A 21,564-nucleotide genomic window follows, 5' to 3' on the forward strand; every position below is an offset into this window, starting at 1 on the left:
GATAGTTAAAGATTAAGTGAGGGGATCGGAGGAATTGGGATGAACTAAAAATGGATTACTTAGTTTGGGAGTAAGAGGAGAGTGGATGGTTGATTGGAATTAATGGACTGAAGACTGACTAGTGACTGGCTGGATGGAGATTGACTGTGAGTAATAGATCATAGGACAGTTATATACTCACTTTGGTGCATATGACTTGCGTACTTAGGGCATTTAACACTGAAATATTCTTTTTATATACCCATACTAATTGATATGGCAAGTATATGCTTAATCCAGTCCATGTCAGACATACACTTAGATTATAGACATGGCAGAAATATATACTCATTCTGCTGATACTAATCGACTGGGCAGCTTTAATTTACAGTTATGCTAGTCAATACAGCAGTTAGCTACATGCTTCCGTAAATCGATATGACTAACCTATACTTTAGCTAATAGATATGACAGCCATAAACAAGCGTTAATCGATATCACACCTGCCTGCTTATGCTGTTACGTATGGCCGTTTTATACACAAGCTGTATGATATTGGAATTATATGCTTACACTGGGAGATAGAGCCATTGAAAGCACATGGTTAATAGGTAATGTAATAATGTACCCACGCATTACCCAAATGGGAATGACAGTTATATCCTTACTGGTTAACCAGTGAGAATGCGACCATAACCAGTGAGAATGCGGCCATAACCAGTGAGAATGCTACCATAACCAGTGAGAATGCTACCTTTGTAGGGGCTTCTGTACTAACTGCCAGACCCACTCACTCAACTAAAGAAAAACTTTAAGAGCTGTCCCAAGCAAGAGTAGGTTAAAAACTGAGTGATCCTTCATAATTTCGACTTACACACCTGTCCATAATGAGTGATAGACAGGAGAGGTAAGCAGGGAATCGTTGTGCGTTGATTGATGCCATGAATAATTGAGGCGGATGAATAACATACAAAAGGCTATTAACCAGTCATATCCAAAAATAGATCGCTAAGGAAGGGGTGCCAAGGAATAATTGAGACGGATGAATAATTGAGAGTTGAGTAATTAATAAGCGGTGCAGTAAATGGTTATGGTCAGCGATGTAGGTACCGTATTTACAAGGCTGGTATGTTGACCCTCTCAGTCCGGCATGTATATTTATGGTTATTCTTGCCTTTTTTTATGAGGTATAATTAGGTTAGGATAATTCTCTCTCTCTCTCTCTCTCTCTCTCTCTCTCTCTCTCTCTCTCTCTCTCTCTCTCTCTCTCTCTCTCATGGTACTTGTGTATTTGGCTGTCTCCAGACGATTTTATTTTAGTGATGTTAGACTTCTGTAAATGGAGGGGTTAGATACAGTCTTTAAAATATGCCCTTTGTACCATAAGAGGTTCTTGTGAATTTGGTTCAAATCGCCTGGTGACTTAAAATCGCCTGGTGACTTGTAATCGTGAGGGGTATGCTGAAGGCATTGAAAGTGAAAAGTCCCTCCAGATATGAGTATAGTATCTATTGGTAGCGAGAATATAATGAGAAAAGTATGTCCTTGTAGTGTGAGAATTAAACCGCTCTGCCTTATATGCCTATTTGCTCTGACTACTCCTCCTCCTAGCCCTCCCACTCCTCCATAAAGGCCCCTCTTCCTTCTCCTTCGTCCTCCTTTTCCTCCTGCCTTACGCTCTCTCCATTTTTCTCTTCCCTTTCCCTGCCCACCTCTTCCTTCTCATCCCACGCCTCCCTCCCCCATTTTCCTTACTTCTACTTTTCCTTCCCCTCCATCAAGCTATCAGATCTCTCATTCTTTCCCTTGCATCGACTCTCCTCCTCCTAATTCCTTTATTCCTCCCTCGTCTCCCACTGTCATCCTCTCTTGACATTCCCCCTGCCGTCCGTCCCTCCCTCCGTCCTAACTTCCTTACCATTTTGATTCTTGTCTTCCTTCAGTTTCGCAGCCTCTCACATTCCTCCTCCTCTCTCATCCTCATAATCTCCTCTGTCCCTTAGCATAGCCCTCTATCCTCCTCCTCGTCCAACCTTACCGTCCTTTGCCCATTCTCTCTCTCTTCTTCCTCCTCTCCTCTCCTCTAATCAACCCGTTTCACATAACCTCTTTCATCCCCTCCTTTATCCTCCATCCAGTTTCTTCCTCTCTCCCTGTCCTCCTCTTCCTGCCTGCCACTCCCACCCCTCCATTCTCATTCCATTTCTCACTTCTACTCTCACTCCTTTACACCTTCCTTCCTTCCTTACTTAACCGGCTCCCCTCCTTCCATCCCTCCCTAACCTCATTCTCCCTCCCCTCCTTCCATTCTGCCTTACCCCCTTCCCCCTCCCCTCCTTGCAACCCCCCTAACCCCGCTCCCCACCCTCTCCTCCCTCAAGCCTCCTCCCAGCTCTCACTCCATGAAATATTTCAGTCTTGTATTCACCTCTTTACGCCTGGCCCACTTTCCAATACGAGGATTTCACGGGCAGTGTACTCTCTCTCTCTCTCTCTCTCTCTCTCTCTCTCTCTCTCTCTCTCTCTCACAGGGAAAGAAGAAAAAAATGAAAAATATGAGAAGATTGGCATTACAAAGGATTACCAAGTACAAAAGAGTACAAAGCAAAGCAAACAGTAACGAACCATTTGGCCCATTCTCGGCTGTTTAGGGAAGGTTATAACAAAAGAATAGTATCAGTTAAAGACAAGGAGAGAAAAGTAAGGAGGATAACATGAGGAGGGAAAAGAAAAAATACAAATAGTTAGGACAAAAACTAACGGAAATTGAAAGGAAAGGAAATATTTGGAATACAAAAAGATTGGGCGGAAGAAGGAAAAAAAGAGAGGAGGAGAAGGAGGAGGAGAGGAGGAGGAGGAGGAGGATATGAGAAAAAGGAGAGGAGAAGAAGGAGGAGGAGGAAGAGGGGGAGGAGGATATGAGAAAAAGGAGAGGAGAGGAAGGAAGGGGAGGAGGAGGAGGAGAAGTAGAAGAAGAGAGAAGCTTAAGAGAGCGAAAGAGGGAGAAGAAAGTGAGAGGAGAGTGTGGGCAGAAATAAATAAAAGAGCTTCATTAAGACCTCATTACAAGTTGGTCTGATACTCCCTTAGGGCAAATGAGAGAAAAGGGGGAGGCGGGAAGAAGAGAGGGGGGGAGGAGCAGGGGGAAGAAGAGAGGGGGAGGAGGAGGGGGAAGAAAAGAGGGAGAAGGCGGACAGAGAGAAGGGAGGGAGCAGGGGTAGGCTGGCGGTGGAGGAAGAGGGGAGGGGAGAGAGAGAGAATATGGAGGAGGAGGAGAGTGGAAGAGAAAGTGGAAAAGGAAGAGTAGGAGGAGGAAGAGCAAGACGAAGAGGAAGATGAGCAGGAGGAGGAAGTGATAGACTCTTCATTAATCCATTCCATTGAAGAGATCTTTTTTGCGTTGACTAAATTAGTATGGAGGTAACAAGAATTTATTTAATAGTATGACGTAATCGTAAGGACTCGATTCAACATTACAAAAAGTAAAACTTGGGTAGGTGTTTCTTTGTGTCTTATTCGTTCTTCATCCTTCCTTTTTATTGCCTTCATTAGTTTACCCAAACAGGAAAGAAAATTATCCGATAAAAAAAATATGCGAAATGGAAACAAGACATTTGGAATATATATATATATATATATATGCTGTTCATAATAAAATTCCGGTATAGTTTATTTCTCGACAGAACTCTCGCAGGAACGTAAGCCATCAGTTACTGGCTTCTGGGGAGGAGCTAATTCTCTGAGTGTTCATCTTATTTTGTAAACGGAACGCGTCACTGAAGAAAGGAGGTTAAATCTAAATAGCATAGGCTGCCTACAGCAAGTAGTAGTAACAGTCGTAGCAGTAGTAGTAGTTGTAGTAGTAGTAGTAGTAATAGTTGTTGTTGTTGTTGTTGTTGTTGTCTCTTGTTCTTGCTGTTACTGCAACTCCAGGTTCATTTGAAACAAGAACGCGGTGGATTGCAGGCCGAAGTTACCTTCCTCCTTCAGCTCATCAACCTCCTTTCGGGGGATGTGGAAGTAGCTGAGGGACTTTTGTAAAACCAGGCAGCTCCTGCACCCAGATATACCTGCCGGTGCCATCACGCGAGGGCACCCGTCACCAGAACCTGACTATAGCTGAAGCTGAGAAATATAAAATGTTCATTCAAGGAAGCGACTATCATCATGGTTTTGTGCGATCATTTAAAACCAGCAAAAAGAATAGCTCGACTCAGTAGGACTAACGTGTGTATTTTGCATTGTTACACACCTGCCTTAACCTGACTGCCTGGTGCAGACTGACTTAACCGAACCCAACCTAATATCCTTAACAAAAGCAGCTCTAACCTAACCCAGCATTATCTAAATCAACCTAAGCTAACAGAATCTAACCCAGTTAATCTAACCCAGGTACCATAGCCTATCCTAAACTAACCCCTCTAACCCAATCAAACCTCACGTAACCTAACCTAATCCAACCCATTGCAACCCAACCAAACCAAACCCATTCCAACCCAATCCAGCCTAACCCAACCCAGCCTAACCCAACCCAGCCTAACCCAACCCAGCCTAACCCAACCCAGCCTAACCCAGCCCATTCAACCCAACCCAGCCCAACCTAACTTAGCCTAGTCCAGCTGGTCGTAACTTGGACTGCTGGCAAATTGAAACAAGATCGCTGAGCAAGTGGACTGCTATGGCACTTCACTTTTTTATCAACTTCTTTCCCATTTCCAACTTTCCCCATCTCTTGGAAGGGGGAGAGCTGGCGTATTTGTGTGTGTGTGTGTGTGTGTGTGTGTGTGTGTGTGTGTGTGTGTGTGTGTGTGTGTGTGTCGTTTACCTTTTGAACACTTTGTTTTTGCGCTTACTACATTTTTTCAGCTGTGCAATATATTCTCTCCCCTTATATATATAATTCTTTCTTTCTTTCACGTCATCCCATTCACCCTGCACTGCGTTTCTCGATCTCCATCCTTCCTTTTCACTCTGTGTTCTTCCTGTCTCCAATCTGTTTTTTCGTATCGTCTACGTCGTTCCCTGAATCACATCCCTGTACTTTTTTTTTTTTTTTTGTCTTTCTCTTCTTTCCTCCTTCCAGTTATAAGTTCCTTCAGTTCTTGTTTCTTCTTTTCCTTCTACAATCCCTTATTTATTCTTTCTTCCTTCTTTTCCTTCACTCAGTTGCTTTTCTTCCTGTTCTCTCTCCTTCTACAGTTTATGCTTTTTATTCGCTTTCCTTTCCACCTACGCCTTCCCTTTCTTCTCCACTCCTCTCCCTCCCATTTCTTTCCCATCACCTACTCCCTTTCTCAATCACCCTACCCCTCTCTTTTTGTCTTCCTAATTTAGTTTACTCTCGTTTCTTCACCCATTTTACTGTCTTCATTGCAAGTCTTCCACATACTCTGACTTCAAGTTTCTCCTACCAATTCCCCCTTCTCGCTCTCCCCCCTCCACCCAGTGTCGGTCCATCCTATTTCTCTCCATCTGTCTTTTCTCTTTTCACATCATTTCCTATTCCACTTTCCACTCCTAATTTCAATTCCACCTCCTTCCATCCGCCCTCCTGTCCCACTCCCTCTCTTTCCCCCTCTCCTTCCCTCACCCTCCCTCCTCTTTACACTCCCTCTTCCCCCTCCCTCCCCCTGTTCTCTCTCCTCCTCCCTCACCCTGGAGACTCATACGGGGGAAATTGCATCGGTTTTGTTAGTCGGGAAGGAGGCAGTGACCCGCCTTGCCCTCACTGCTACCTTTTATTTACCTATTTCTCTCTCTCTCTCTCTCTCTCTCTCTCTCTCTCTCTCTCTCTCTCTCTCTCTCTCTCTCTCTCTCAATTTTCTGCCTTTCTTTTCTTGCCACTACCGACTTCTTCGACTGTTCACCCACTTTCATCATGCCATTTCTGTTCGAGAGGCAAGGGTAATCGCCCCATGTCTGGGTTTTATCATTCGATCAATAGTCAAGCGTTTGCCATTGCAGCTCGTTGACATGGCAAGTCGGAAGCAGAGAACTGAATTGCGCGTGATAAATGCTACGGCGCCTCGCTATATACACATCCAGAGAGAGAACGTGAGAGAGAGAGAAACCGTGAGAAAGTAAATATTTTAGCTCAATTATTGTTCTGTTATTGTTCAACCACCTCACCAGAAATGTTGAAAGTGTACACCAAGATGAATTTATGATGATATGCGTATGTACAAAGGCTCGCTCGCTCATCACGTGCTCACAAAGCGTACTTTACTGGTAACAGTAGCAGCAGTAGCCCCAACTTCTGGAACGTGAACGGTGTGGACTGCAGGCTTATGTTGATCTGCAGTTCACCATCCTCCTTTAGGAGAGTGGGAAGTAGTTAAGGGACGTTTGTAGAACCATGCAGTTAAGCGACCTGGTTATGTCGGTACCACTGCATGAAGGCGTCCCTCTCCAGCCCTGTGATATTCTGTAACACAGCGCACATGTATAACAAAGACTTACGACCGTATTATTAAAAGCAGAGAGCGCGTATGGGTATGCAAGCCCCTGATTTTTTACAGGTAAATGGAACATGTGTTTTTATTAAATGTGATTTGATCGTCATCACATATTACAGATCATAGTCGGAAAAGATGCAGGAAGGGCAGACATATTTTATTATGTATACCTATGTACCGATCTATTTATATATCTGTCTATATATCGTATCCCAGCTATCTATATTTGTCTTTCTATCTGTCTGTGTGTCTGTCTGTCTCTATTTTTTTTCCAGAAATTATTGTCAAAAAGTATGAGCCTGTCCACAGCTCTCCACTCTGTCTTAATAACACGACTCATACTGTATAAGTGAACGTAATGGGGTACATGTTTGAATTTCCCTTTCTCAGCCTTCGTTTTCATCATGTGCATTTTCTTTATTGTCAGTCCCAAGATTCTCGTTCCCAAAACATTGCCACCCTACAAACTGCTCTCTTACTCACAGCTGTTCACACACTTTCGTAACCTCCTCCCCTCAGTGACTGTGTGTGTGTGGGGGGGGTGACTCGTGTTGGTTACAGAGGATTTTTTCAAAGTAAGGAAGATGTATGGCAGTGAAGGGATAAATGAAGGCCATATGCTATGCTTTAGTCTCCCAAAACAAAATAAAATGTCTAGAATAGCCCCCCCCCCCACACACACACAAAAAAATACATTCCTGCATTAAAGGAGATAACCCTGCCACCACGAAAACCCCTCTACTTTTCGTCCTTCCTGAATAAAACTGTCAGACGATTTTATTCAGCTCTGGGGATGTCTTTTCTAGTGTAAGAGTTTGAAGCAGACTTGTTCAGTACCATCAGCATCATCACGTGTTTTATGCTGTAATCTTGCAACCTCTGTACGGTTTTCTTGATTGTGGGAAAGATTGATTCTCAGTGATCAGGCTAACCTCCTTAGCCGGAGATCATGTTAATCCTTTTCCACCAACAAATAGTTTCAGTAGTCTTGTTCTGCCGCCACACAGTTTCAGTAGTCTTCTACCCAAAAAAAAGTTTCAGTAACATTGTTCTACTCCTGGAAAGTTTTAGTAGTCATTCTCTACCCTCAGAAAGTTTCAGTAGTCTTGTTCTACCCTCAGAAAGGTTCAGTAGTCGTGCTTTGCCCCCGGCGTGTTTCAGTAGTCTTGTTCTACCACCAGACAGTTTCACTCAACTTGCAAAAGCGCCGTAGTCATGAAAGTATTAATGAAGGCCGCATCAAAGGGTCGTATTATTAAAAGTCTTCCTTGAAAGTGTGACAAACACCTATTTCTTTTTAAACACAATTTCTTAAGCATATCATGATGATAGAACGTGCCTGACTTTACTGTATCGTTGCTGACTCCACTCTTTAATGTTGGATGCAGGCTGATCACATCTAACATTAATTGGCGTTCCACAAAAAACTCTCAGAAATTATGGGCATGTTATCTGTTTTGCGCTGTCAGTTTTAATAATTCGTTCGTACCTCCCCTGTTTCAAATGTGTCTTGTAAGTTTCCCTTAAGTCACTGGTACATCCTCTTCTCTTCCCCTAATCCATTCCTCTCACGTCATTCTTAACTCTCTCGTCTTGCATAATACCTCCTTCTCTTTCCTTTGCCTTCCTTGTCTCTCCCACTCGCCTTATTTGTATCATCGTTCTTTCTCGCTTGTTTCTTCTCGTTTGCCTTTTCCTTCTTCCACTTCATTCTCCTGTTTTCTCCATCAGCCTTCCTGCATCCACGTCACCCACCCCCCATATTATCTCCCCCCCTTTCACACACATCGCTTTTTCCCCTTGACCCCTTAACCCCATCCGCTTCTCCCCTAACCTCTTCACCAACCCCTCCTCTTAACCCCATCACAAACTACTTCCCCACATCCAACCCTCATCATCCCGACTTGCTTTCTTCCCCCATTGCCCCTGACCCCCCTATCCATCATCTCTTACTCCCTTACCCATTACCGCTTTTCCCCCCTCACCCTCACCCCTGCGCACTGTCCCACAACCTCTCCCCCTCACCCAACCCCACTCACCGTCTGCCATTCGTGTCACTCCCTAATCCCACCTCTAATTTCCCCCCTGAGAAATTAACTGTGGTGGAGCATTGGGCAGTGACGGGAGGGGTAAGGAATGTGGGAAGGAGGGAAGTGGGGGAGTAAGAAGCTTCTGTGTTTCTTATTCGTTTGTTTTTCTTTTCTTTGCTGTTCTTATCTCTTTGTTTTTACACTTTGGATCATATTCTTAGGCATTGGAGATTTCCTTCAGTACCTCCTCCTTACTGACTGACTTTACGTACTGTATCTTACTACCCTCCTGTAATCCACTTCTCTAAAATTAATTGAATAAAAGCTAGACAGGATTAACAACTAAATAAAAGCGAAGGAACAGGTGCTGCTACTCCCTCTGTGCCACATAGGATACGGCTTTTTAGCATTAACCACTGACGGATAGGATATCCTGGAAGGAAGTGCGGAAAGTACTAGTAATGCCCATCATTCTTTTTCCTTACCATATACTTTGCTTTCTGGTTCTTCTACTTTTCATCCCTACCCTATTTTTTGCTATATTCATCACTTTAGTAGCGACTGAATGACTGACTATGTGAGAAATTATTGGGAAGATGATGCCCTTTTGCCATCTTAGATACTCCTGTTTTCTTGCTCTTTTTTTCTGAACGTATCTTTTTTGTTTTGTCATTTGAGCGTTACCTAGGAAGGAAGTGGGGAGATACTACCTTTTCTGCCCAGGTCTTTTCCTACCTAATATCTTCATGGCAGTACTTTCAGTTTCATTGATATCCGTCTACTTAATGTCGTCATATGTTGTCATTGTCATAATTTTACTTGGATACTTTACTCTAGGCATTCTGAATTATGAGATTTTTTCTTCATTAGGCTTCTTGTGTGTCCTGATAATACAGAACAGGTAATATAACGCAGGTAAATGACAAATTTTACATGTAGATGGGATTACTAAGTGCAATGACTATATAGCATCAGTGGTTTTATAGCATCAGTGGTTTTGAGGCCGGAATGGAGGGATTGTGGTAGGGTGAGATGGATTTGGTGGTGAGAGAGTACAGAGGTGGGTTTGGTGATGAGACCGTAGAGGTGGATTTGTTTGTGAGTTCGTACAGAGATGAATTTCGTGGTGAGGACGTGCAGCAGTGGATTTGATGGTGAGGATGTACGAGTACAACAATAGATTTGGTGGTGAGGACTTACAGAGGTGGATTCGGTGGTGAGGACGTACTGGGGTGGATTTGGTGGTGAGGACGTGCAGGTCGATGATGCGTGAGGAGAGTATCATTAAGAAGATTGGGGCTGGGGCGGAAAGTGATCAGCAGTTAGTAAAGTACAGGAGCAGGAAGGCGTGTATGAAGGCTGGACGAGAGGTCGGCAGCCTGATTAAGGAAGCGAAGGTGATACGTAAGCTGGCTGAGGTCTGAGTAGCACCCTGAGTCTGCGGTAAATTTTTATTTCTACTCTGACTCGCATTAACGTTCATTTTATTTTTACCCGACGTGTGTGTAATTCACCGGGTCGGTCAGGATCACCTGATGGTCGTGATCGTCAGCTTTTACCCTCCCGGAAGGGAGCAGAGAGCTCATATAGTCCGATCTAAGGGCAAGGCTGTGACCTTCACACACGCACACACCCGTCCCCTTGCTCAAGGGGGACAGTAACCACCCACTTTGTCAGTGAAACTTTTCGCAACCTGAGCGAGGCGCGAACTCCCGTCCACCAGTTGGCAAGCGGGAACGTTACCACTGTGTGTGTGTGTGTGTGTGTGTGTGTGTGTGTGTGTGTGTGTGTGTGTGTTTACGTACGTGTACGTGCATTCAGATAAAAATTTTCACAGAAAATGATGGTAGCAGGTAACAATTTGACAGTAATAGAAATTCCTACAAAAAATGATGGTACCAAGAAATATTCAAATCATTTAAAGACATTTCCACAGAAAATGATGGTAGTATGGATTATTATATCCATGTTTTTTATTTCCACAAAAAAAAAGATGTTAGCATGTAACATCCAAATCGTTTTTAAAATTTTCCACAAAAAAAAAAAAAAAATGATACTATGATGTAGTATTTATTTTCACAATACTTCAAGTGAATCTTGTGACTGTAGCAGCTGAATCGCAGCCCTTGACTGCAGTTCGGTAATAACAACAGTAATTATAACAGTTAACTACATCCCTAGCCAACCAACCTCTTCCCTCACAAAGGGATGATGGTGATGGTAACAAGTGAGTGAACAAATAAAAGTTCCTGAGAAAAGCAACACCAACAAGCACACTAACAACCATGAATGAAACTGACAGTAAGAAAATAATAGTGAAAAGAATTGAATAATCAGGTTCATAACTGGAGTAAAAGGAAGGCAAGTAAGTGAATCACGCCAAGAATTAACCAAGGAGAAAAATGGTGAAACTAACTAAATAAATACGAGGAAAACAGTAGCAACAAGGAAACCCGGCGAGAGATTAAGGAGGCACCCAGGAAACAGAAACCATAAATTTCCTGCAGACAGAGGCTCGAACTCTGAATCCTCCTTTACTATAAGGAAAAAAACACAGCCCCCACACACAATAGCAAAAGGGGGATCCAATTCCACGAGACCACACGCCGGCCGGACGTTTGGAATCTCCCGGGAGCATTTGTTCGGGATCCCATTTACATAGAGGGCTGTTCGTCTTGTGGTCTGGGCGGTGGGAAGCGGTTGGATATGCCCCCCTTTTCCCTCCCCCCCCTCTCCCTACCCTTTCCATTGGTGGTTTATCTGAGTATAATTTCAATATGAGTCATGGTAATACAAGTGGGCTGCTTAGTTGCCCTTTAGTTTAAGTGAATGGTATGAAAAATTGTGGTTCAGCCGGGAGTAGAGTAAATAGTTGCTGCATTTGAGGCGACCATGCTGACCTCCACTGCAAAGTTTGCGTTATATGCAGTATGATGAATGTGTGTGTGTGTGTGTGTGTGTGTGTGTGTGTGTGTGTGTGTGTGTGTGTGTGTGTGTGTTCGAACGATTTATACCGGTGTGTCAAATTCAAAATATTCCCCATTTAGTTGCCGATCCGTGTGATGGATGACTGACAGCCACTAAAATCTTCTGTCATATTCTGTCAGCTACGTACCACTTGCTAAACGATTTACCTAAACATAGACAGAAAATAGATATGTGAAACTGAACTCTGACACACCACACTGATAATGGTGGGAGGGCCAGTCGAGCAGCACATGTACATGACACTAGGGACGTGTGCTGGACAGTAGGAGAGGGGTTTCCATGAGCCCAAAATGTTGAGGGAGAGAGAGAGAGAGAGAGAGTGAGAGAGAGAGAGAGAGAGAGAGAGAGAGAGAGAGAGAGGGAGAGAGAGAGAGAGAGAGAGAGAGAGAGAGGGGTAAAATAAATTGAATAGAAATATAAAGTTGTTATTTTTCATGAACAGTAACGAAACCTTCATCACTATATGGAATGATCAATAAAAAGGGTAATGTATATAATATAGCCTACTATCACACACACACACACACACACACACACACACACACACACACACACACACACACACACACACACACACACACACACACACACACACACACACACACACACACAAAGCCTTGATTCATATTCACGAGTTTGCTGTGACACAGAGCGATGTTTTTTTATGTATAGTTTTTAAATTATGTAGTCATGGACATATCCAACCAGTTTTACTGCTCACTACTCCTGGTGACCAAACAAAGCCTTAGTATTGTTTTCTGCCTATAGATAACACTGATATGATGCTTTCATAAGGAATTGACAGACATGCCTAAGTGTGAAGCAGACGAAGTGGAGTTGTTATGGGTTAACTTTCGTCCCTGACTGTAATTGGAGTTGTTGTTCTTAGTTGTGATCGTGCTTGAGGGCAGTGATTGGTAGTCTGGTCCGTTACCATTAATCCTTTTGTCTGAAATTAATTACATATACTTAACTACATACGAGCATTTCAACGGTTTAGTTACACTTACTTGAATTACATGCGAGTATTTTATCGGTTAAGATGGATTTTATCCATGTTCAGCAGTCGGATGCGTTGCCACTTTTGAGGGTTACCGAGTTATTGAGGCTTTTGACAGGTTTCAGCCAGTTGTTTGGAAAGTTAACTACAAAGGAAAATATTGTTTTTTTGACGATGATGAAAGATGGGAAAATAAGGGAAATGTTGGAGAGGGGAGGAAAACGAGAGAAGGCCAATGGGTGGGAAAGGGACAGTGAACTTCAATGTGCCACACTCCCTCACCTATCTGCTTTCTTGCACGTTTTTCCCCTTGCATATATATTTGAAATATATATATTACGGTTGATGATGATGATGATATGATGATAACTGACTAAAGTTTTCTTTTTACGCATTGGTAGTCAGTCTTCAAGATTCATATTCAGTCTAAATAATGTGAGCTCAAAAAATATAGATATGCAGTGCTGCCGCAGAGATGTTCCTCATCTAATATGGTTTCAGTAGCAACACTGCAGTGTTCGAATGGCTTTGTCTCCCTCGCCCTAGGACTGTCTTTTCATCAAAATAAAATCGTGTGTCAGTGGCGAAAGCTATTGCAATTGTTTAACCCCAATTTATCAAGCCAAGCTGACCCTTCGACCACTGGTTAAGTAATTACATTTGTGGGGCCATCGTACAGTACTGTACTGTACACAGACCTTTTAGGGAGCCTTCGCCCCATTGTGATGGACAGCGCCTCTCTCGGGTCGGACCATTGTCCTTCCCCACGACAAGATGCAAGGAAGTAGAAGGTTTGGCTCCCGAGTGAATGCCACAGTTGCGTCACCTATGGTGCACAGAATCACCACGTGTTGGCTCCTCAACAGTGAATACTAGCAAGAGTAAAATATTAAAAGGTATTTCAGGCAGCATAAAGGGGAATAAGCAGTGTGAACCCCTTCAGCCGGGGTAAGTAATTTATATTTTATTCTTGTTGGTACTACAAGATTTAATTCTATATAAGAGTACAGATGAACGAGTTAATGAAGGCTGTATCTAATTCTACCACATTGAAACGTCTAACCTAAGGGTTTTTTTTTTTTTGGAAATAATAATGAGAAAAACAAGAACAAGATAAGCCAGTGGTACTCATTTACCTGGCGTACAGTGACATAGTTAAAGATAGGTCGTCCAACCGAACTGCCATCGTTAACGTAAAAAGAAAAAGTAAATAAGTACGTTTTGACCTCCCTTTTAATGAATGCTGTATCAGCCTCTGCTTCCCTTGCTGATTCCCTATACATACATCCATACATATAAACATACATACAGATGTACATCCATTCGTACGTAAATACTTTCATAAATACCATACTGTGTTCTTTTTCCTGGGAGAGAGCAACCTTGCGGACCTCTGACCTTTACAACCTTCTTTCTTGCATAAAAAACATACTTACACACAAACATACATACATAAATACACATATACCTATCTATCCCTGTTCCTCCATACCTATCCCTTTCTTTAATTTCATGAGAGTTGGTTGTGGCTTCTAGAATTGGTATACAAAGCATATTTACTCTTTTCTTTTTTCTCCCTTTTTTGGTTTGGCGAGGGAGATTGCTTGCTTGCCCCCGCGAAGAAGCCAGGTTGTTTGTGCTCCTGGGCCGGGTAAACAAGACGAGGAAATCTGGAGGAACCGACCGCAGAGCCACTGTTTGCCTCGCCGATCCTCTGGCCCTCTGTCCAAAGTGAAAGGCTTAGATCTATTGCCGGTCGCCTCATAGAAAGGATTCGTCAGTTTCTTGGAGGACACGAAACTGCGATATTTTCTGCTTTCTTCTGCTGTCTGCTGTCTTTCTGCTGTCGTCTTTCCTTCTCTCTCTCTCTCTCTCTCTCTCTCTCTCTCTCTCTCTCTCTCTCTCTCTCTCTCTCTCTCTCTCCCCCCCCCCCCAAACACACACACACACACACACACACACACACACACACACACACACACACACACACACACACACACACACACACAGCAGGCACTGGGACAAATCCTTCATGTTTTCCATTCATAGATCCAGTGTGTGTACGTATTTAAAGGGTAGGTAGCATGTAAACAAGAACACGTGGTTAAATATAGCCCTTGTTTGATTCGTACACTGTCAAAAAGAAAATGAAAAGAACAAGAGCTTCCATCCTTCACATATCTAGGAAACTAAAATATCTAAGCAAAAAAGTATCTACCAATCCAATTACCTGTGTCTAGGAAGGTATATTAGGAGATATTGAAGCGGGATGGTCATTGTCATGGTTAGATACTTATTGCGATTTTTTTTTTTTCCTGTAGGTGATGTATAGGAAAGTTCTTATGAGGATTGTTTTGTTTTCATTCAGAACTTGGAAACTCCTGGCTTGCATTTATCAGTGTGTGTGTGTGTGTGTGTGTGTGTGTGTGTGTGTGTGTGTGTGTGTGTGTGTGTGTGTGTGTGTGTGTGTAAATAATGAAATGAATCGCTTGTTACCGTGCTTCAAACTAAGTAACTTTTAATTAATATCGTACAGTGCATGTCTTAGTCCAAGTTGCCATACGTTCTTTATATGACTAATGTGATTTCGTTAGTCTGTTATTGTAAAGAATAGCGTCAGTTTTTTTTTTTTTTTTTTTTACAGCTATGTTGCGGACTTAGTAGTAGTAGTTGTAGTAGTAGTAGTAGTAGTATTTGTAGTAGTAGTAGTAGTAGTAGTTGTAGTAGTAGTAGTTGTAGTAGTAGTTGTGATAGTATGTCATAACGGGTGTACTTGTCGTTATGAGTAATGTTGTTGGTAATATGATCATTTTTAATTATTTTGCTTACTTTAGAGTATTAGTGTTTTTCATTGACCAATCAGTTCAGGATTACTTTTAATTACTGACGCTACAATCACGATGGCGAAACTAACATGTGCTTGGATCATGATTACAAATTATTTCCTCTCTGTTTGTTATTTTCATGATGATTATAATTATTTTGATGATGCTGTTGCTGATGATGCTTGCTGGAGCGATACCGTTATTGTTTTTATTACTACCGACATTGTCTTCGTATGCACATTGTCATAATAGTCGTAGTAGAAGTCGTAATGGCGGTAGGTGTAGTACGGTAGTAATAGTATTAGCCGTGTTAGTATTGGGAGAAAGTGATGATTATTATGGTCGTTATTGTATTGCTTCATCATAATTTAAAAAAAAAAATTAATGTATATGATCCAACACATCAAATTTCATCCAGTTTAATTTCACGCCATCGTTTTTTTTTTTTACATTCCTCAACATTACTTCCCTTTCAGATTTCCCCCTGCCCCTTTCTCCTTTCCCCTTCCCCTTTCTATGCTTTCCCCTTCCCCTTTCTATGCTTTCCCCTTCCCCTTTCTTTCCTTTTCCCTTCCTTCCCCTCCCCTTTTCTTTCTTTTTCCCGTCCTCTTCTCTTTCCATCGTTTTCTCTCCCCCTTCCCCTTCCCCTTCCCGTCCATCCTTTTTTCCCTTTCCCTTCCCCTTCTCTTTCCCCTTCCCCCTCATATCTCTCACCATCTCGCTAGGGCTTTCTTCACCCACCATTATCCATTTTCTCAGCTCCCCACCACCACCCATCCTTTCCTCCCGCCAACAACACTCCTCCATCAGTGTTCTCGCAATTACTGCTACTTTCCTCCACTATCCTTCCTCTCTTTTTACACCCCCACATCTTTCATTATCACTCTCCACCCGCACTACCACCCCTCCTCCCCTACTACCACCCGTCTATCAATCTCCAGACCATCACTTCTACCTTCAACCGCCTCAGTCCCTGCCTTCCTCTCCCCTCCCTTGCTCCCACCATCACCCTTCCTTTCCATCCTCACCATCACCCCTACATATTGTCTCCATCACCATTACCAGCTAAATTGAGCCCCTTATGCTCCTTCTTCCTTCAGATCCCCCTTCTCCTCCTCCCTCAACATTGCCTCCTCCTCCCCCTTCAGCAGCCCCCTTCTCGCATCGACAACTGTCCCACTTCACCCCCTTTCTCCTTCTCCCTCAGTAGTACCCCTTTTCACTTCTTCCCTCAAAAATCTTTCCCTCTTCCCCCTCTCAACTCCCTCCTCTCCTCCTGTGCTTAGCAGTCCCCTTCTCTTACCTCTCTCAACAGTCCCCCTTCTCTTACCTCCCTCAGTAGTCCTACTTCTCCTCCCTCCACACATCCTTCTCTCCCTTCAGTAGTCTTCTCTTCCCTCAGTCAGCAGTCCTTGCTCGCCCTCCCTTAGCAATCCCCGCTTCTTCTTTTTCAGCAGCCTCCCTTCTTCCTCCCTCAACAGTTCCCATTTCTTCTCCCCTTTCCTCTCTTTTCTATGCCTTCCAACACCGACCCTCCAAAAGTGTTCTCACCACCACCGCTTCTACATTCCCCCCTTCTCCCCTCCACAACCCCACCACTACCCCATCTAACTCCTTTAAAACCACTCACCCCCCTTCACATCACCCCCACCCCGCCCCTCCTCTCTCCACACATCACTCCCTCCCTTCCCTCTTTCCCTTCTCCTCTCCCTTCATTCCCACCCCCACTCCCTTTCCTATCTCTCCCCGCCACTCCACCCCAAATTACTCCTACCTCCATAGTCCCCCTTTCTCCCCTCTTCTCCCCATCACCCCGCCCCCACACGGTCATGCTGGGAAGGGGAATTTCATAAGGCAATAACGAGGGGTCAATGGCGGGCTGACACCAGGAGAGCCCCATTCACTCTTTAATTAAATGCGCTCGCTAAATGTTAAGGCAGGGAAAAAAGGAAAAAAGGTTGGTTGAATATAAAAAATGTTGAATAAATGGAAAAAAATGCGTGTATCCAGAGGCCTGTGTTATGAGTGGCGTTTTTTTTCGTCCTGTGCTTGTTGGGATGTTTTTGCTTGTGTTTTTTTTCTTGCTTACGTTGTTGTATATTTTTCTTAGTTTGATGTTAAGTGAGATTAAATTGCCTGTTTTGAAGGTGGAATTTTTGTTTTTTACTGTGTGTGTGTGTGTGTGTGTGTGTGTGTGTGTGTGTGTGTGTGTGTGTGTGTGTGTGTGTATTTGTCATTTCCTTCATCATTTTCTTCGTTTCGTCATTTTATATAAATTTCTCTTCGTTCCTTTTCTGACAGTATTTATTCTTGTTATTGCCGGTACTCACTTGTTTTATCATCTTCATACTCATCTGTTAAACTCAGTGTCGGTGTCATGATTCCTTATTATTAAATATTTTCATTTAATATCTCTTTTCATATCCATTTCTTGCATGTATGATTTTAATTTTTTCCCCTGTATGTCTTTGGTTTTTGTTCTTTTTGTGCTTTTCCTTGACAGATTTTTTTTTTTTTTCATTCGCGTGCTTTGTTTCTTTGTTTTCTATGTCGTAAGCATCATCGTCTTCGTCGTTGTCGTTGTTAACCACCACTGAATATCACAGCCTCCATTACTATCGCCTTCACCACATTTTACTGTTAACATTTCCATCACTATCAGCACCATTCCTCTTGTCACCACCACCACCACCACCTTCTGCCATCAGCACCGCTTCGAAAACCATCATCATCATCATTTCCATTACCGTCGTCACCGCTTCTAAAACCATCACCATCAGTTCTTTTACCAGCACCTTATCACTGTCTTTCAGGTATCCACATCTTCACGATAGTTAGCACGACTTCTGCTACCCATCATCACCGTTTTCCATGCTACAACCGCGTTCACTCGTTCTATCACTATTATAATCACCATTCAGTTACCGTATCGTCCATCACCAGTCATTTTTTCGACCCATCATCACCATTTTCCCTACTACAGGACAGGTACACTACCACTCTCCCACCACCACCACCACTCTTAGCCAGCATCACCACGCTCCCCTCCCCCCCCGACCACCACAGCCACTCTCCCACCTACCACCACCACTTTTATTGCGATCATCACTAGCACCATCATCACGACTTCTCTACCCGTCATCATTTTTTTACCACCACTCACTTTCCCCATCATCATCATCATCATCATCGTCATTATTATTATTACTCAGCAGCCATACCTTCACCACCATAATTTTGCCTACTTCCACCACCACCATCACCACCATTCCCCGTACCTCCAGCATCATCACCATCATTCAGTCACCATTACTCTTGCCTCCGCTATATATCCCTGACCGCTTATTTACCCCGGCTCCCTTTTCCACTTCCGCGTTCCAAATAAACCGCTTTATCCCTCCGCGTGCTGGTGCTGGTGCTCCATTTATCAGCGTATACGGTAAGCAGTGCATTATTGTTGCCAGACCCAGAAATACTAGCCGGGAAAGTGAAGCCAGTCCAAGCGGAATTCGGAGTGAAATAGAGGGACGGGAGGGGATGGAGGGGATAGTGGACAGTGGAGGTGGTCCCCGAACTGAAGTGGCAATTACTGAATGCGAACAAAAACCCGATATGAATCCTACCCCCCCTCTCCTCCACCTCATGTCAAAATATCGTTAATGATGATCCGAGTTTGGACTTGCCTTGCCGAATGATTTTGAGCCTAACTTGATGTGTGGGAGGAACGGAGCACGGTTGGGGGGTTGAAGGAGAGGTTTGATTGTAGAAGTTGGGTGAGAAAGTTGACTGGGAGAGTGGGCAGTAAGAAATATGATTGTAGGGACTGGGGGAGAAAGGTAAAGAACGTGATTGTGAGAGATGGGGAAGAAAGAGAATGTGACTGTGAGAGTTGGGGACCAAGAAATGAGTGGGAAAGTTAGCGAAAATAAAGAATGTGATAGTGGGAGTTCAGGGAGAAGGAAATAATAAGAATGTGATTGTAAGAGTTAGAGAACTAACAGAATGGGAGTGTGTGAGTTCATGGAGAAAGAAACAGAACATGGGGAGGAAGAAATAGAATGCAATTGTGGGAGGTGAGGAAGGATTCTTGATTGTAGGTGAAGAAAAGAAGTTGATTGTTGGAGGAGAGGGAAAGAAGTTGATTGTTGGAGGAGAGGGAAAGAAGTTGATTGTTGGAGGAGAGGGAAAGAAGTTGATTGTTGGAGGAGAGGGAAAGAAGTTGATTGTTGGAGGTGAGGGAGAGAAGTTGATTGTTGGAGGTGAAGGAAAGAAGTTGATTGTTGGAGATGAAGGAAAGTGGTTGATTGTTGGAGGTGAAGGAAAAAACTTGATTGTAGGAGGTTAAGGAAAGAACATGATTGTAGGAGGTGAAGGAAAGAACTTTAACTGAAACAAAACTTGACTGTTAGACGATATATTCAGTTTAGGGGACACATTTCACACTGGAGGGGTTGCAGACAGTCTTCAGTAACACATTTACTCCAAATATGCTCTTCTAAGGAGAATAAAATCCTTTTGGCATTAGCAAGAAATAGATTGAAAGTGACGTCCTCAATTTCCAATGGTTAAATAGAGATTATAAATTATTAGTGGTCGTGCGATTCGTAGGAAGAAACTAATCTTTTGTGCAAAAACTGTACAGAAAGAAAAATGCCAAAATGAGAATTAATACAGCTTTATTGTTCCTTTGACTTATTATTTAAAAAACCCGCGATTGAATTATTTATGCTTTTTTTTGTGATCAGAAATGGCAGCTTCAAATATTCAGTGTTCAGGATTATTCTTAGTCAGTAATTTTGTAATGGTAATCAGTCATAATCCCTCCCATCCCCCCCCCCCCACTTTACAAGCAGAAATATCAAATCGCAAAACTTTGGGTTCACGATTAATCCATTCATTTTCACACACTTCGGGCAGTGTTACATCTCTCTCTTTCTTTACCGTGGCTGTTACACTGACACTGTTCTTCTGATCTCTTCCTGAATCCCTTCCCCATAACGGCGAGCACCCAAGACTTGTGAAACAATGACCTCTCATCTCTTTTCTGTCCAGCTCTTTAATGCAAGAGGTACCGTGTTTTATTTTATTTTTGTCCGTCTTCTATTTAACTGGTCAGCAATGAATCTTTTCCCCTTAGTCCCTCTTCCAATGACTTCCAGCTTCTACAACACAGTGCATCAGGGCATCTCAAACTACTGGGTTCTTTATTTTGGAACGTTTTTATTCGACTTTTTCTCTAGTGCCTGTAGACTATAAGTCTCATTCTTGTCTCGGGTTATTACTTGTTCAACCCATTCAGTCCAGATTACATCTTGTTCAGTGTATTCATGCGACTGCTAGACGCCTTTATTGTACTTAGGAAAGAATTTTTATATTGAAGGGATAAAATAACCCTTCCACTTCAAACAGTTTATCCTGTGCTAAATAAAATGACCAGAAGATAAGATAAACAAAATGAAAATTATATTCCTGCAGTAGATTAAAATACTCATAAGCAGCAATTTTTTTCTAGGATAATCCATAATACTTCTTAGCAGGGAGTGCAAGCAGGGCAGGTAGTGTATTATTGTTGACATGAGCTGTGCAACTGCAATTAAGATCCCGTGAAAGTCCAGCAGCAAGACGGCAAAGGGAAGCCTAACCAGGGTAATTGGAATCCGCCAGCCCCAAACTTAGTGGAAGCCATGTGGGGGCGGCGGGGGGAGTGAGAGAGGAGGAGGGGAGAATGGTGGGGGAGACGAGAGTGAGGGTTAGGGAGGGGGTGAGGGAGGGGAGGGAGGAGAAGAGAGTTAGGGAGGGGGAGGAAGGAGAGGAGGGGGAAGATTAGGGAGGGGATGAGGGAAGGGGGAGAGGATAGGAGAGGAGGGTTAGGGAGAGAGTAAGGGAGAGGGAGTGACGGTAGGAGGGAGGGGAGAGAAGGTAATATGAAGTGTGGTTACCAACAAATAAATCGTAATGGATAGTAGGATTAAGTGTGAGTAGTGGGGATGCTTGGTAGAGTTTTAGGGGAGCGGTGTCTAGGGCTAAAGGTGGAGAGGGTGGGCATTGCTGAGTAGGGTGAGTGTTGGGGTGAGGGTGAGGAAACGTGAGGATGAGAAAGCGGATAAGGTGAAGTGTGGTTGAAAAGATATACTTGACTGGTAGAGTTGAGTGTGACTGTTGGTACCGGTAAATGGTGAATGGGGTAAAGAGTGGATAGGGTGGATAGTATGAATAAAGGAGAGTAATATGTGGATGTGAGAGGAATAGGTATAGTAAGAAAAAGATGGTTAATATCAGTGAGTGTA

Source organism: Coenobita brevimanus, chromosome 18, assembly GCF_032717465.1.
Source record: "Coenobita brevimanus isolate Jiangsu-jjx chromosome 18, ASM3271746v2, whole genome shotgun sequence".
NCBI classification, from domain to species: domain Eukaryota; kingdom Metazoa; phylum Arthropoda; class Malacostraca; order Decapoda; family Coenobitidae; genus Coenobita; species Coenobita brevimanus.